We start from the raw sequence: 18,564 nt of genomic DNA, 5'->3' as shown, positions 1-18,564 counted from the left end.
ACTTGTCTAACTCTCTTCCCTGCCAAGTTCTCAGTACTTTGTGGACAGAAAGGATTCCTTGTCCATTTGTCCTGCTGTATCCAATGCCCCCAGCACAGGGGAAAGAAAGAAGAAGGGAAGGGAAAAAGGAGGGAATTCTGGGCAGGAGGAAGAGCACATGCAAAGAGACAGAGGGGGGAAACAATGCGGTTCTAATAATTTTGGGTTGTTCTGGGTGGTTCTAGCCTCCGCTGATGACTTGAGTTTGACCAGACATTTTTTAGATTTCATTTTGTAGGTGATGAGAAATCTTGTGTCCTGAACTTGGATTCAGAGAATAGGGAACTCTTTGGTGGTTGGTAGTATTATGGCAGCAGATACACTGTCTGAGGAACCTGGAATCTTGGATTTGAAATGAACCTGAGGGCCTTTCAGTTATATCCATTCACCTGAGAGATCATGAACCGTGTATAATGAACAAAAGATGTGGCTCCCATTCTCCAGCAACCTGGCCACCCTGACATTTCTGTTAACTACCTCAATTATATTGCAGGATGTGTCACAGGATTCACCTTTTGGCTTTTACTAGATAATGTTTGTCCATAGTTATTGCGTGTTCACTTTGGGTGATGCATTTTACATACCACTAGTTCATAGACTCTAAAATGCGATAGATTACAAGACACATTCTAATTTCAGAGATGCTAAAATCAGTATCTTAGGATCTATGAGCTATGATACAGTTATCCCTAAATTCTCTAATAAATTTTGGGGATATCCACATTTACATTTGAGAAACTAAGTCTCAGGGAGGCTACACACTTTGTCCTCAATCTCACGACACATACCTGGCAGAACTGGGTGGTTCCAAAGACCCCTTCCCTCTCTCCTTTTTTCCTCCCACCCTCCCATTACCACCCTGAGTATTCAGGAGGCCCTTTCCATCATCTTGCAAAATCTTTCTAAGATTTTAGTCAATTTTGCTACAATAGGCAAAGCTCTGCTCCTCCCTTCCGCTGCCACCCAGGCTGGAAATATTTTTCGGGGTTGCTTTGTTTTTTCCTCCTTTGCATTTTCCGAGTGACTGGACCAGTGTGCTCCCATCATTTCATAACTTTCCAGATTAGCCAAGTGCTCTCATGTGACCCAGTCCTCCAGGCTGTCACTTGAGTGGAGCGCTTCTATTTTCCTCCCAAACTTGGACAGCCCACCGAGAAGTGCTCTGGGCTTGGGGCCTCCTTCCTCCCCTTCTTTGTTTTCTCTGTTGTTGTTGCATTAGCCAAAGCTGAGCATGCTCGCCAGCCCACCCCCTCAGGAGAGCTCTCCGCTGTCACCCAGGGCACTCTGTTGTCATGTGGCAGAACCAGGGAAAGTCAGACTGATCAGTGGGAGAAACCCTGGCTTGAAATCCACTGGGGACCTGTCTACTGCTTGGGCTTGGGCTTAGAAGAAGATGGGCAGATGCCAGTCAGGTAGAAAATAGCAAGAGGATAGATTCAAGGAACATGTGTGTGGTCTGGCTTGCTCACAGATACAGTAGTTAATGTTCACAGATACGCTGGGAGGTAGATGTAAGAGCTGATAGGGACCTGGGAATCAGCAAGTATGGTCTCTCCTGTATCAGACGGAGAACAGAGACCCAGAGTCAAGAAGGGGATTGGGGCTTCCCTGGTGGTGCAGTGATTGAGAATCCGCCTGCCGATGCAGGGGACACGGGTTCGTGCCCCGGTCCGGGAAGATCCCACATGCTGCGGAGCAGCTGGGCCCGTGAGCCATGGCCACTGAGCCTGCGCGTCCGGAGCCTGTGCTCCGCAATGGGAGAGGCCACAACAGTGAGAGGCCCGCATACCACAAAAAAAAAAAAAAGAAGGGGATTGACTGAGGTCAGGCAGCTCATGGCAGGACCAGTATTAAAATATACTACATCCCCGTGTGCTTCAGGCCAGGGTCAGACTCTGAAATGAGTGGCTCAGCTGGGTGGCTTATGTGGGGTGCAGACTGCAGTTGTGTGCCTGACACCCTATGTCAGCATCCCTGCAACTCCCACTCCTGGACCCACTTAACTTCCTCCTCTGGACGCTGCCCTGGCCCTATGCTTGAGGTTTTCGCTCAGCTGTTTTCATCAAGTTACCCCTGCTCCCCTCTGACCTTGTGCCCTAGACCTTTAGGTTGATCTTTGGCCTTAGAAGGAGATCTTGCCTTACATCTCTGTTGGAGCCCTGGCCCCCGCCTTTTCCTCCAGCCAGTTTCCCAGAAGGTCAGACTCGGCCCCTGCTTCCTTCTTCCCTGGCCCTTTCCCATCTCCTGCTGTGGGACTTGCCGACATGATGCTTTTCCTGCTGCTGGGGGTACCCCTGGCACCTTTGCCACACTACTTGCATTGATATCTGCTCTTCCAGGCCTGAACCCCTATTGGCACTACAACTGGGGCATTTGGGGATCACCAGTTCAGTTCTGCCTTCTTGATGTCTGGAATCCCCTTCTCCCCAGCCCAGGGTCTGCTTATCCCTGATGGCCATACTCTGATCCTGACACACAGGTGGCTTTTCAAGCTTGTTACATGTTTGAGTTTTGATTTTGAAAACTGATTTCCCTCTTCCATTTAACCAGTGTTTACTGGATTATTGACTCCAAAGGCAATTGTTCTTTTTTTTTTTTTTTTTTTTTTTTTGTGGTACGCGGGCCTCTCACTGTTGTGGCCTCTCCCCGTTGCAGAGCACAGGCTCCGGACGCACAGGCTCAGCCACTCCGCGGCCTATGGGATCTTCCCGGACCAGGGCACGAACCCGTGTCCCCTGCATAGGCAGGCGGATTCTCAACCACTGCTCCACCAGGGAAGCCCGGCAATTGTTCTTGAGCCTGAGTGTGTTTAAGAATCAGCAGCAAAGCTTGGTAGACAGCCCTGCAGCCAGCAATTCTGGTTCAGTGGCTCTGGGGCCTTGGCCTTGGAACCTGCATCTTTGACGAGACCTCCTTCTGATTCTGAGGCAGGTACTAAGAGAACCGTGCTTGGAGGAATCTTGTTCTTCTGAAGGAAGGTGGCAGTTAATAAGAACAACAGGAATCTCACATGTCACAGTTTGCAGGGTACTATTAGTTCCTCGACACCACCCTTTCGTTAAAACAAAAACAAGACGAAATAAAATGCATCTTACAAACTAGTATAGAAAACAAGGGCTCTGGAGTCAGAGAATTGGGGTCCCCATTTACCAGTTAAGAGACCCTGGACACCTAACCTTTTTTATGCTGTGTTCACTCCTGCTTAAAGGGTCTCTTAATCAGGCTCTACCTTAGAGCATGGTCAGTATTGAATGAAGTATTGTATGTAAATGGGCCCATTTTAATGTCCAATAAATGTTTGGAGAACAAAGGAAGAAATAAAGCTAATATGTTGTGATCTCTCACTGTTTGCCAGGAAGTGGGTGAAGAGCTTTATATGCATGATATCATCTCACACCCATGGTGGCCTCCCAGGTAGGGACATTCTTCCTCTTGAAGTTTCCAGGAGGTTATGTGACTTGTCCAAGGCCACCAAACTAGTGACAGGGCAGCTGGAACTCAGACTTAGTGTCTCTCATCTTAGAAACCGAAGTCCTACCTGCTGTGTTGTTGTGTTACCCAAACATGTAACTCACATAGTCCTTTAAAGAATTCTTTTGGGATTTGATCTCCATCTCCTGACATCACCCTGTAGAAAGACCACGGGCCTGGGAATGAGGGAAATGGCCGTCCAGGCTCCACCGCTAATGGCTGTGTCACGTTGGATAAGCCTTCTCCTGTCTCCAGATGGAGAGGCCGTGATTCTGCATTTAGATGTGGGGCTGTACAGAAGGCTGCTGGGAATACCCACTGTGATGTCCTAATGGAAGCAGCTGATGGTTTAGGAGCAGAGGAGGAATTTGGTGTCTACATATACCCAGCTGCTGGCCCCTGCTCCCCTGGCAGGGACTTCCTGGAGCAGGTCCTCCTCACCTCTCCTCCCCTTCAGCTCTGGGTGCCAGCACATACTTTCCAGGAGATGCTCATGAACGGATATGCCTGTGTCCATTGGTGGCAGGAGCTGACATCTGCTTCCAGAGGGGGTGGGCATTGCTGGGAAGGGATGACCACAGATGTGTGATGTCCACCTCTCTTTCCAGTCCCAGCACCCACTGGTATGGGGACATGCTACAGCGCAAGCCAACACCCGACACATTAACACAGGCTGGTCATGTAGATCTTTTACTTCGGCCTCTACAGAGAGGAGATTTACTCTTCCTGCTGGAAGCATCAGAAACAACCAGAGGGCCAGGAACTCAAGTAGGTCAGAGGAAAGGAAAACCTCAAACCAGAACTCTTCCTGGCAGGGCAGGGCAGGGGGTTAGGGCGTGGGCTCCAAAGTTGTCACCTTTGAGTTCCCGTCCTTGTTCTGTCACCCACTAGCTGTGTGAACTTGGGCAAGTCATTTGACTGCTGACATGCTGCGTAAGTCTATCTGAGAAGTAAACGCACACAAAGACAAAGGTTGTCCCGTGATCCTCTGCAGTGGACACGAGTTCTTGGTCAAGCCTGAGCTACCACTCTGAGGGATTTGGGCTTCATCTAATTCAGCTTCTCAAACTTCACTAGTAGTTGCTAACGTCCAGATGGAGTTTGGGGCACTGGGTATACAGCAGTACAGAGACGGAGACTGAGGCCGGAGGAGTGAGGGTGATTAGCTACTTGCCAGGGGTTCTACACACGTAAGTGATAGAGCTGAGACTGCAACCCAGATCCTTCAGATTCTAATAAATTCCTCTCCTCCCCAGGCCGCCTCCAATGGACTTCATCACAGTCCTCCTCCCGGGCACAAAGCTTTACAGACGGCTGACATTTCTGCAGGACCTCATTTAATCCCCACAACCACCAGGAGAAGCAGGAACCTTTATTACCAGACCCATTTTCCATGTGTGGGATCCAAGCGCAGGTGAAGGAATCTGCCAACCGAAGCTCAGCTCGTGAGTTATAAAGACATTGCGTGTCTTAAGATCAAACAAAAGGCAGCTCTGAGGCTGCTGCTTGGTGAGAAGCCTTTTGCAGAGGCGAAAAATATGTGCAAACAAAACCAACAGCTTTCTTTATGTTCCCCAAAGTTACTAAAAATGCCTGCGGTTTGCACACAAGCAGACGCCGTGCTGACAGTGCTGCGTGGTTTCTGTCGTGGGCGCTGGCAAGAAGAGACCTGGCAGGTATTTCTCACGTCTTGGTTAGACACACACCAGACCAGGGAAGGAGCTCCGAGGTAGTCCCAGGGTGTGGATTTCTGCCAAGTCTCCTTTTTATTTGTCGTTAAGTGAGGGGAAAAAACAGACAGCTCATGGACGAGCGGATGAGCCCTTGAGGTGACTGGTGTTCTTGAAAAATGCTTTCTCTGTACTTGGAGTCAGACAGCCCTGTGTTCCTAATTGGGGTTCTTTTACCTGCAAGCCCCGTGACCTTGGCCAAGTTGCTTAGCCTCCCTGAGCAAGACTCAAGTCTGCCCGTCTGTAAAATAGGTAATGTATTCTATAGGAATATAAGCTCCATGAAAGCAGGGACTTCTGTCTCTTCCATTTGCTCCTGCATTCCGGTGTCTCAAACAGTGCCTGACACAGAGTAAGGGCTCTTACTTAGTTGAATGAATGAGTGCGTGAGTGCACGAATGGATGAGCTGCTATCTTGTAGGGTCATTGTATGGTTGAAATAAGATCATGGATGTGAAATTGCTTTACAAACTGTAAATTGCCATACAAATGGGAGGATGTATTATTATACAGAATATGGTCTGGTTTCTATCAAATGAATGTATTCAGTCAATCAGTCAGTGATTGCTGAGTGAGCTTTTTCTTGAGTCTGGCCTTGGGATCTAAAGAAATATGAGACCTGGTTCATTCCTTCAAGTGTTCACAGTCCAGAAGGAAGCCATACAAGTAAATCAAGTACTAAAATACAGCAGAGATAAGGGTGCTGTGGGGACAGACAGGAGAGACAGATCTGCACTGGAAAGGGGTAGGTCAGGGAAAAATGTTCCTGAACATTCTGGAAAAAATGTTCTGGGACTGTCCAAATCCCAAATCCGTTGTCAGACTCTTCCTAGCAAACCTAAGCCTTTGGGCCACTGGCTTCCTTATTACACCCTTTTAACTCTCATATTGTCATTTGGTTAGAGTCACTCCCTGATGTACAGTTTCCCTGTTCCCATGTGACTCATTACACTGCTAAGCAAAGCCCCCAGCCTGGCTAATGACAGCCTCTCCACCCACACTGCTGCCTCACCTGTGCAGTTCACCACAGCCTGAGAAAAATGTGCAAACACGCTAATTGTGCCTGGCGAGATACTACAGTTTATTCTCCTGTCACTCTCCCAGTCTCAACTCTTTCAAACTTTCTCCTCTGTCCTCCAAACTCCAACCCCTCCTTCTCCATCATCACTGCCAGCTGGAGACCTTGCTTCCCAGCTCACCGAGGAAAGAGAAGTCCTCAGAAGAGAAGTCCAATGCGCTGGCATCACTCCTACCACGATGAAGCCCCGGGGAGGGCGGGCCTCACTCTGTCTAAGGGTAGAAGCAGAGGGGAAGCTTCCGGAGACATTCTCCAGGCAGGCAGCTGGAGAAAGGACATTCCTACCCAGGGAACAGTCTCCACCCCATCTGGAGGGGTGAGAGAGAGAGTCCGTCCTGTCGACTCACTGGGCGCCTGGTGGGGCGAGGCTGGATGGAGATGGAGAGGTTACTGAGGGTCGGGGGGAGACTGCTGGGCCAGGGTCTCAGGAGGGGCCTCAGGGAGGAGGGGAAGGCCTCTAGGTGGACCCTGAAAGAGCGCAGGTCCTGGGTTTGTGGGCAGGTGGTCCCCTTGGGGGAGAAGAGGAGAGGCATATCTTCCTGAGCTGGAGCCCACACACATGGCCTGACGGGGAAGTACACTGAGAATGAGGATGGATGGCTCCTGAGAGAACATGGCTGGTGCAGCCCAGCCCGACCCCCGTGCAGCTACTCGCTCCGTTTTCCCTCCGTTCCTCCGACATATTCTCACGGGAGGCCGTGGCAAGGCTCTGCACTGGGACTGAGCGGGGCGCACGTAGGAAGAGGCAGCTTCTTCCCTGACGACAAACAGAGGAAGACAAAGCCAACAGCAGATTCGTTGGCTTGTCAAACGTGGACTGCACGCTGACTGTGCGGCGCTGACGGTCAGCAAGGCCGTCCTCACCCGCGGCTGGCGAGGAGCTCGCGTGCCAGGCAGGGCTGAGCGAAAGCCAAAGAGCAAAGACCCCGTGTGCCAGGGAGGGGGGAGCAGAGCAGGGGAGAGAGAGAGGTGAGGGGTGGAGAGGCCCACATTGAAGTGGGTGTCAGGGAGGGCCTCACTGACGAGGTGGCCTGGAGCAGAGACGCGAGAGACGCCCACCAGCCTGGGCGTGGCTTCCAAAGGCACAGCACGCCAGGCCCAGGGGGGTCTCAGGAGAGCGAGGACCAAGGCGGAGGTGCCGCGGGGCGGGGACAGGCCCTACGGGACCTTCCGAGCCCCTCTGCTGACTCTGCCTTATATTCTGTTTGTAATGGGAGCCATCCGAGGGTTTGGCGCAGAGGAGTCACGTGACCTGCCTCTTGTGTTAATAGGATTTCTCTGGGGACTGTGCCGAAAACAGCCCAGGGGGACAAGGCTGGAAGCAGGGAGACTCCTTGTGAAGACCGGATGACCCCTCAGGGGAGAGACGATGGTGCCCAGATTTGGGCAGCACAGGTGGTAAGACATGGCCAGACTCGGAACCGCTTTGGAGGGAAGAGCCGGCAGTATTTGCCGACAGCTGGGAAGGGCCGTGTGAAAAAGAGAGAGGAGCTAAGAATGACTCCAGGGACTTGGACTTGAGCAAAGGGAAAGGCTGAGCTGTCGTTGGCCAGGATAGGAAAGATGGCAAGAGGTGCGGGGGTGTTCGGGGAGGTAGGAAGCGGATTTTTGTAAACACCCAGGTGTTTTTAGGCGATGTGAGATGCCTCAAGACGTCCACGTGGAGGTGCTGAGCTGGCGGGGGAGAGGCTGGGCTGGAGGGGGACCTTTGGGAGCCAACCGTGGAGAGATGGTGTTTGAAGCCAGGAGGCTGCAGGAGATCACAAACGTGTGAAGGCAGTTACAGAAGAGAAGAGGACCAAGGAACTGAGTCCTGGGCCTCCTGTAAACTGTTTGCGAAGATGTGGAGGAACCAGCAAAGCAGACTGAGGAGAAGCCACCCAGATGGAAGGGGAATCAAAAGACTGTTGGTCGTAAAAGCCAAGGGCAGAAAGAACTTCATGGAGGAGGAGAAGGGGGTGAATGGTGTGTTACCTGCCGCTGCCTGGATCATGAAGATCCAGACTGAGCATCAACCATTGGATTTACGGTGAGGGGTTGCTGTGACTTTAACAAGAGTACCTTTAGACGGGTGTGGGGTGTGTGTGTGTGGGGGGGTGGAGGGTGATGTGAACTTGACCAGAGTGATTCCAAGAGCAAGAGAGAGGAGAGGATTTGGAGGTAGGGCGTGTACTCAACTTTTCTGAGTATCTTTGCTATAAAGAGGAGCAAAGTAGCAGGGTGGTAGATGGAGGAGGATGTGGGCTCAAGAGGAGATTATGTGTGTGTGCGTGTGTGTGTGTGTGTGTGTGTGTGTGTGTGACATCACAGCACGTTTGTATGCTGATGAGAATTACCAAGTCTAAAGGCAAAAATTGATGGTGAGGGCAAAAAGGAGAGAATCACTGGAGCACTGGCCTTGAGTACATGAGACGGGATGGGCTGTGGTACCCAGGGGAGGAGTGCGTGTGTGCTAGAAGCCCTGGCATGCAAACATCATAACAAGAGAGAAGTCATAGGAGAGGAGCCAAAGAGATAGTGAAGTATATTCTCAGTGCTTAGCACAGAGTAATAGAAACCCACACTTCCGCAGCCGTACTGTGTGCCAGGCACCGCTCTGAGCCATTTACATATATTAATGCAAATTCTCATAACAGCCCTCTGAGATGAATATTGTTGTTGTGCCCATTTTACAGAAAGAGTACTCAGGCATAGCTCTATTAAGAAGTTTGTCCAAAGTCACACAAGTCGCAAGTGGCATCCTGGCTGATGACCACCACTCTCTGTCTCGGTATGAATGGTTCTGGTGAGCCCAGAGCTGGGGCGCACTACTCGGTTTCTCCTTCTGAGACACCTGTTCATCCACAAAGCACTTTTTGGTCATTACGTATTGAGTCAAAGGTTGGGGAGGCAGAGGTGGGGGGCTGGCTCCAGTTTCCTGTGTGGCCTTGGTGCAGTCGGGAAGGATGGCTTTCTCCCTACTGCCATGCATCTTCCACTGGTTCCGCAGGGAATTACTATCCTTTCTTTTTAGAAACACCCCTGGGATTCTGAACACCTGGAATGCCACAGTCCTCATATCTTCCTGATGAAGGGAAGGGAGGGAGAAAAGCATTGGGGTAGCAGTAGACCTGGTCCTGACGTGGGCTGAGGCCAAGTCACTTCCACCCTCCAGGCCTCGTCTGTGAGACACCGGAGAGGCTAGGATGATACGTACTTTATGGTCTCACGTGTTCCATCAGCACCCAGGTCATGAGTGCAACTGTATAGCAGACAGGGACAGGGCATATGACAGCCAGCAAGCAGAAAGGACACATTCTGAGTTCGTGGAGATGACTACCTGGGGAGAGGGGTGTGGCAGGGGAGAAACTGACAATCACACAGTTATAAACCATGATGCCAGCTTCGAAGGAACATTCTAGGGTGCTATGACAGTACCCTTTCCTGAGCATTTTTGTAATTTTGGGGAAATCTGGCTGAGGTTTGACCCCAAACCAGAAACTGCCTTTGTTCATTGTTTATTCATTCACTGATTCATTCCTTTTACAAATTATAATGAACACTTATCTTTTGGAGTAATAGCTTTGCATTTTGCATTCCCCAAGGAAAGTATAAATTGTAGCTGACACGAAATGGGACTGGGAACCAGTTTATTTGTTCAAGAGGAATTTGACATGTGCTACTGCGTGCCAGGTAAGAGGGACATGAGTACATAGGGCAAAAAGCAATGGTGTCTGTCCTCAGTGAATTCTCTGGGGGTGCCATGAGACCTAAGTATTGGGGGGGTGGGGAGCAAGGTGGACTAGGGTGAGACCACTGGGGTTTGAGTTTGCACTTCAGCACACAAGAGTGTGGACCTAAGGAGAATTTGGGGACATTCTGTAGCCTCTGTGTTCTCGTCTGTATATAAAATAAGAACATTTCTGGGTATTATTATACACTGTTCTAAGCGCTATGCATGCATCATTTCATTGGCCCATAAAACAACCTTATGAGGTAGGTACTTTCCTATCTCCATTTAACTGATGGGGAAAGGGATGCTCAGAGAGAAAAACGGTTGGTGGCATCACAATACTGCAGAGGGTTCTCCCTCCCGTATTCCCATAAGCAGGACAGGCACCTAACAGGAACCTTGGAACCATCAGACAGAGGGGTCTCCAAACATGTCTGATCCTTCATCTCTCTCAGTAGATAATATCAGACATGTCTTTATACATCATGTTTGTTTAAAAGCATAGGTGTGTTCTACCATCAGTCTAAATAGCAAATACTAGAAAAGATGAACTTTTTATCTTGGATAAAATTAAACGTAAATAGCATTAAGTATTAAAATAAGTATAAAGTTGCTACCTGCCCCCCCCCCCCCCAAACTTACTGAGCGCTTGGAGACCACTTGCCCAGAGTGTCTTATAGGGGAGGGAAGATTTTGCCCAAGGACGACATAGGGCAATATCAAGAGACATTTTTGGTTGTCGGAATTGGTGTGTGTGTAGGGGGTTACTGGCATCTAGTGAGTAGAGGCCAGGAGTACTGTAAAACACCTGACAAGGCACAGGACAGCGGCCCAAATGTCAGTGGTGCCCAGGTTGAGAAACCCTGGCTTGGACCCTAAAACTTGGAATGAAATTAGGTACGTGTCTGGGCTCTGCCACTAGCTGACTGTGGGCACATCACTTAAACTCTGACCTCTATTTTTTTCAACTGAAAATGGGGTTAATAATACCACTGTGTGGAGGTGATGGCTTTACATGACATCCCTTCTGTGTGAAAGGCCAAGCGTTCATTCTCATCTTGTTCCACTGCCCAGCTCCTCAGTGAAGCTGACTGATTTCCCTGGGTGACTGGGGAGGGTAGGCTGAGAGCCACTGGGGGTTTGGGGAGCCACAGAAGCACTCTAAATGCTGAACATCCAGTCCAGCAGGGTTGAAAACTTCCAACACCAGGTTTCGGTCGTTTCAAGACCTGAGGCAGAGTCCAGGCCAGGGCGTGAGCTCTGCGTGTGTGGAAGAGGTAAGTTCCCATCTACCTATAGCACTGCTATCTCCTCCAGCTCCAACCTCCCCCCTGAAACTTTCCTGTTCCACCTCCTGGGAATCTCTCTGTCTTTTCTTTTCTTCCTTCCTTCTCATGAACAAAGTTCAGACACCATGACACAGATACAACACAGTCCTGGGCGTCTCTGGCAAACAGACATATAAATAGACCTTTATAGTCGGTGTCCTGGTACAGAGGGGATACCAGGAAGGAGGCGGCCACTGCTATCTGAGAATGGAGGGGGGTTTGGGAAAAGGGTTCTCAGAGGGGGTTGCTGGAGCTGCAGATACCCTCCCCCCACCCCTAGTTAACCTCTAACCAGGTTAGATGCTTCTGCTACCAGATAGTCAGTAGGCTGCAGGTATCGCATAGTCAAGGACTTCTATTTTGCTCCCTGATGTAGCCTCAAGGTCTAGAACAGTGCCTGGCACATCTTGGACACTCAATACATACTTGTGGAATGAATAAAGAGTATTTTAAAAGCTGTCTAGAAATTTGCCAAATGGGCCTGGGAGGGAAGGGAAGGGAAGGGCATCCCCAGCACAGGTAACAGAATGAGCAAAGGCAGATAAATGATGAGAATTATGAAGGATACAGGAGGAAATGATGGAGTTGGTTAGTTAGCTGGGCAGATGGGACCACACAGGGGCTGACAGTAGTGGCCTTTGTATGTGCATGACAAGGCATTTGAAGTCATCTCAGGATTAGAGGACTTTACAGGGAAAGGATGGATGAAGAAGGAAAGTGTCTGGAGAGATGACAACTGCATTCACTCAACAACATTTACTGAGCACCTGTGAAGTCCTAGGCAGCGTGCTGGCCTCTGGTTCTTGAGAAGCTTATGGAGCTGGCCCAGAGGGGAGACAGAGGGGACCAGAAACAGTGGGGATGCAGCTCAGGAGATAGACTCACATGTCACTGAGTACTTGCCAGCGGCCTGCACTGGGGGTGGGTTGGGAGGGGGGCTGCTAGGGAGAAGGACCAGTTATAGAAGACTCTGGACTCTGGTTTTAAACCATGGGAACTGCCGGAATGAGTCATTGATAAAAACAGAGGCTACGAAAGGAAGAGTTCCAGCAAGAAGGGGCCTTTTTGTGAGCCTCAGTTATTCTTTTTAATATTAACATCATCATGACTACCTACCAGCCATGTACTAGGGGCTTTAGGTATCCATTTCACATTTAATTTACTCCTTTATAACAGTTCTGCAAAGGAGCTATTATCTCCCCTATTTTACAAATGGGGAAATTAAGGCACAGAGGTTAAAGGATTTGCCCAAGGTCATAGAGATAGGCAGGGGCTGGGAGACATGGTGATGTTATTGATTCTAGGACAATTGACTCCAAACCCACTCCTTTCTCCCTCCACCAGCTCAAAGAAGGAGGCCTCCTGGCTGCCACCCTTAATCCTGAAATGTCTAAACTGCCTCTTCTTGACCATCGAGGCTCCCTGGGCCTGAGCTTGGGCTACAGGGCAGGAAACCTGCATTGTTCTCAGGACTGGTTTATTCCCCACAGACTGTTGCCTCAAATGAGCCTTGAATAAAGGTTAAAGCCAACTTTTGCACTTTAGTCAGGAGGTTCCTTCTCATAAATGTGAAATCTTAGTCTAAATGAGGCTGTACCAGTCTCTAAAATAGGGAGGATCAATAACGCATCTCAGGATTGTCCAGGGGATGAGGTGAGTACTGCGTGGAAAACACCTGCATTTTGCTTCTTCGCAGTAAGAGCTTCATACAGGGGCAAGGCAGTGGGGTGGGTGGTCGAGCTCCCAGCCTCCCTGGAAGCAGTTTGCTTGCATTCAAACCCCAGTTCCATCACCCAGTGTACTAGCTATGAGATTTGGGGCAGGCCTTAACCTCTTAGTGCCTTGGTTTCCCCATCTGCAAAATTGGTATAATAACAGAATCTACTATACAGGGTACTTGTAGAGACCAAATGAGTAGAGATTAAAGCCATGAAGCACTTGGAACACCGCCTCTGACCTCCTTGCCCCTGGAGGTCTGGATGCTGATCAAGCAGAATCCCCTCAAGGACTCCTGCCTCAAGCTATTCTCAGAAACTGGTCCCTCCATGATGAGGAGTTGCTGAGAGCAGGCTTGGATAAAGAGGAAGTGAATAGCATGGGAGGAGGCTTGGATTCATTCTCTTCTCCAACATTTTACTCCGCACTTCATTTGGACCGTGTCAAACGCTTATGTGCTAGGGGCCTTCCAGGTCTCACCTCCTGTCGCTCACTCCAAGGGACCCACCATGCATTCTTTTTTTTTTTTTTTTTTTTTTTTTTTTTTTTTTTTTTTTGTGGTACGCGGGCCTCTCACTGTTGTGGCCTCTCCTGTTGCAGAGCAGAGGCTCCGGACGCGCAGGCTCAGTGGCCACGGCTCACGGGCCCAGCCGCTCCGCGGCATGTGAGATCTTCCCAGACCGGGGCACGAACCCGTGTCCCCTGCATCGGCAGGTGGATTCTCAACCACTGCGCCACCAGGGAAGCCCCCACCATGCATTCTTATTCCGTCGAGCCTTTGCACATGCCAATCCTTCTGTCTGAAACACCTTTCCCCTTCTTTGGGGCCATCAAAAGCCTTCCATGCATGGATCTCAGCTCAGTGGCCCTTGCTCTGGGAGTCCCTCCTCAAGGTTCTGGCTGCTGTCACCTCATATCTTGGGAGGGATGACCCTCCTCCTTGTTCTGCAGCACTGGGTGCAGCTCTCATATGGGGGCTGCAGCTCCAGGCTCTAGGTGGCCAAGTCTGTGCCAGCATCCAACTGCCTTTGCCACATGTCACCATGCACCCGTTACGTGCCAGGCACTGGACTGGGCTCTTGGAACACAGGATTAAGCCAGACAGGTATGTGTCAGCCTTTGCAGGTCTGGTAGCCTGGTGAGAGAAACAGGCCAATGCTCAGGACCATATGGATGGCTGTTGGCGGCAGAGGGGAGGACCAGGGCTGTGACTTGGAAAGTGCAGCAGGGCTTTGTGGAGCAAGCAATAGTAAACCAGGGTGTATTTAGGGGGGACTAGAGGGGAATTGACTAAAGGGGAAGGCAGTGTCCCAGGCAAAGGAAGCAGCCTGTGCAAAGGTCCAGGGTGAGAGGAAGCTGGGTGTGCTCAGGATGGCACAGGCGTTGGCAGGGCCAGGCCTGCAAGGCCACTCCGGAAGGCGAGCCCCGATGGACCCCTTGACCATGAAGGGTTGCATGAATCCTTCCTCCCTCTCCCACCCATCTGTGGCTCCAGGTGGCTTTGAGGACAGTCCCCCATGGCAGTTAACAGCCTGGCCTTGCAGCCAGCAAACCCGGGTTTGATTTGAGTGACCTCAACAATCTGCTTAACTGTTCTGGGTCTTACTACATCTTTTAAATGGGAACATGAATGGCCACCACCTCCTAGGGTTTGGGAGAAGACTATATAACTTGATAGAATAAGCACAGTCTCTGGCACATGGGAAGAGCTTAATCATGTGATTATCATCGTAACGGTAACAATAACATCTGATATTATTGTTATCACTATTTTTCTCATCCTTATTTCTATGACTGGATCTGAATCATTTCTGCCTGTCTCGTGGGGGGCACAAAAGTCCCCTGTTGCTGCCCAGCTCTTGGTCCTGGGGAAGGGGCAGGGAAGATAGGCAAGGGCCATGGTCACAGAACAACACTTTGCCCTCTACAGCTGTGCACAGGCCAAGGTATGAGAGGTCTGTGGCTGTGTGGACTATTCTGGCAGATGCGCCGGGCACAGGATCTGGATGCTGTGTGAACACCTCGGCCTGGCCGGGAAAGCTGCCCGTCAGCCAGGTTCCCTCTTTCCCTTCCGTGGAATTCTCTTTCTTGGGGGAAGAGCTGGCCCTCTTAGGGTTGGCTGTTCTCAGGGTCCCTGTAGGATGCCGGGACACCTGCTGTGGTGGTAATTCTTTTTTTTGCGGTCATTCCCATCCAATCAATGTTTCTGTCCTCTCTGTTTGCTCTGAGCCCCAGAGGGCTAACCCCTAAGAATGGCATCACCCAGACTCCCCGAGTCCCTAAATTCTAGCTGAATCTGGCCACAGGGGATCTGCAGCAGGGGGAAAGGAGTGTGGGAGGAAAAAGAGGTCAGGTGTCCATCCCTCTCTCTGTGCTCTCCTTTCTTCCAAAGTCTGGCATTGGCTGTGACCCAGAGAGCCATAGCACCGAGGCTGCTTGGGGCCAGCTCTCCAGCCTCCCAGAGCACGTGTTCCTTCTCTTCCCTTGACCCCTAGAGTGGCACGGGCTTCCCGTTGCCCTACCCCCAGGGTGCTTTGACCTCTCTTGCTGGTTTCCTTAACCCCACCCTCCCCACCAAGCAGAGTCCTGCCATTAGAGTATTTGCTGCTCAGCCCTTCTGTGTGCAATTTGTTTCCTGCCATGATTCTGGTCAGTAATACCATGGAGGCTCCCCACGATTCCTCAAAGAGACCTGCCATAGCCAAGAGCCAGGCACTAGCCTGCTCCTCTCCTCAGCCGCTCATAACCTTGCTGTCTTCCAAGAAGGCAGGATGAGGTCCCAGGTGGGCACCCATCCTGAAGGGACTGGAGCTGCCTGGCTTCCCGAGGCCCCACTGGTCTGCACATGGGGCTGCAGAGGAAGCCAGGGCCCCAGCGAGGAGGGCCTCAGGGGCCATAATGGAGGATTTGGGATTTTACTACAAGAACAGTAAGTCATGACAGATGTTTGGGCTGGGGAGTGCCATAATCTGAGTTTTAATTGTAGAGGATTTATCCTCTGTGAGGTTCTAGGGGATGGACTGTAGACCCTGAGAAGCTATCTGGGAGGCTGGCGCAGTAGATCCCATGTAATATGATGCACTGCCACCCTCAGAGTCATCTGCCACCTCCACCATGAAGCCTCAGCTGATCACCCCATGATGAATCAAAGTCTCCCTTCCATTGTGTGCACAAAACTTTGTTATGGCAATGCTCACAGTTGGCTTCTGTGACCTTCTCCTCCTCTCCAGGGTGAGTTCCTGGGCTCAGTGCCCACTCAGTCCTAGGGTCCTGAGCCCAGCACAGGGTGGGTAAAGCAGGGCCTGCACACCACTGAACTGGTTGGTAATTGCCAGTTCAAGTACAAGTGCCTTTGAAGGCATATCCTGTCATAACATTATCAATGAATAGCGGAGGTCTAATATCTGATCAGCCTGCATCACCTTATCAAGCACAGAAAGAAAGTAAACATCTGACAGACATGGGCTCCATGCTGGGTAATTTTCCATGTGTGATGTCTTATCAGTCCACACACCAGCCTTGGGCATAGGCAGGACAGTCCCCATTTCACAGTGTGGAAGCAGAGGCTCAGAGCGGTGGTCTAAATGGGCTCAGGTCGCCCAGCTTATGAGTGGCAAAGCCGGAATGCAAACCTGGCTCTCTGTCCACCAAAGAGGCGAATGCGAAAACATCTGTTGGAAGAATTAGGCCAAGCCTGCTGAGGAAACTGGGCCTGCAAAGACACATTTGAATAATAACGAATACAAATTCAACATTAATGATGTCTAGCTTCACACACTTTAGAGGCATCAACCATCACCCACTCCAGGGCAGAGAACATGTGCCCTGAGTCTGTTCCCTCACTGTTAGCTATGGGACTTTATCCAGCCACTTCATAGCAACTACTCACTTGCAACAGCATCTTCTAAGAAGCCTCCTGGACCTTCCAAGTCTTGGCTAGGCACCCCTTATATGTGTCTATGTTGTCCTCGTAACTACTTATATACACACATGACATGCAAATACCACACACACACATGCACACACATAAGCATATGTGTATGTATGTGTGTGTGTTGTATGTGTGTGTGTGTGTGTGTGTGTGTGTGTATATATATATATATATATATACACATATATTTAACATATATTTATATAGAGCCTTGAGAATTCTGGAGGCACTTCAAGGAGGGCCTGAGAGGTGTCTTCTCCTATGAAGAAGGTTGCAACGATGGTGAGGGTGTAGGCTCTTTCTGAATGGCCCTGAGTGGGAAGGGTTGATGGGTGGAAGCTCCAGAGAGACCACTGTTAGACTCCCCTTAGAGTCGGTCTAAGGAAGAACTTTCTAATGGTGAGCATTTCTTCAGGAGGCAGCAGGCTGCCCTGAAACCCTGTAAGCACAGGCTGGAGAGGAGCCACGGAGGACACCGCACTTCAGATGGACCGGGAAGGGGATAAGACTGGACGTGTCCTGACAGATTGGAAGGTCTGTTATGAAAACACAAAACTCCACTGATTAATTTCCTACAAAGTGGTTGCCTTATCACGTGCATGAATTCATTTAATGTTTACCTTAGCCTGTGAGGTAGGTGTAATCCAGTTCATGGATGTGGAAACAGTGTTCAGAGAGTTAAGTCACATGCCCGGGAGATTTTGGCAGAGCCAGGATCTAAATATGAGCTGAGTCTGACCCTGGAGCTCCCCTAATAAGCCCGCTGCCACCACCTCCCCCAGGATTTAGGTTCATACAGGCTACACGTGTGTCACCAGCACAACTTTATTTTGTTTTGTTTTCATATGCCTCAGTTTCTCCTCCAGGGTTCCTACCTCTCTGATGCTAGCCTAGCAGGCAGGCCATCAGATACAGTAGGCTGTAGAAGAGTGGAGGCCTGGCCTGGGTCATTGTTTCCAGATTGCTTTCTCCCTCCCCAGCCTCCCTTTGTCTCCTTCTAGAAGGAATCCATCATTTATCAGCTTGTTACTGGACCTCTGTACATATTTATGGATCCACATGGCCTGCCTGGGAGGGGTAAGCAGGTGACATGAAACATGGCAGCTACAGCTGAGAGAGGTTTCAGAATGCTCTGTGGCTTCAGTTTCAGGTCTGATGAAAGAAAAAAAAAAATCTAAACCCAAACCCAGCAGGCTGCATGCCAGAGTCTGTGAAACACAGTCCAAGCTAAAGCCAGTGTCGGCCAAGAGGGAAATTACAGGGCTTAAATGGGAGACAAGTCTGCACAAAACTTCCAGTTGTGTTTGGCATAAGTTTGTTTGCATATATGTGTTTATGTAGATGTGTTTTTCAAAGTGTGTCTTTTATTTATATATGTATTTAGCCCTAAGACCCTTTTTAAAAACAGTGTAGAAACTCTACTTTAAAATACTTCAGCCCTGGATGATATTTGAGGCAATTCCATTTACTTTAGTTAAAAGTCAGGAAGTATTTACTGACAGCCTATTTCGTGCCAGGTACTGTGGTTGGCTCTGGGGTCTAGGGATGCAGAAGGCACT

Source organism: Kogia breviceps, chromosome 1 (assembly GCF_026419965.1).
Source record: "Kogia breviceps isolate mKogBre1 chromosome 1, mKogBre1 haplotype 1, whole genome shotgun sequence".
Taxonomy (NCBI): Eukaryota; Metazoa; Chordata; class Mammalia; order Artiodactyla; family Physeteridae; genus Kogia; species Kogia breviceps.
The sequence above is the reverse complement of the archived record's forward strand: the minus strand, read 5'-3'. Positions refer to the sequence as shown.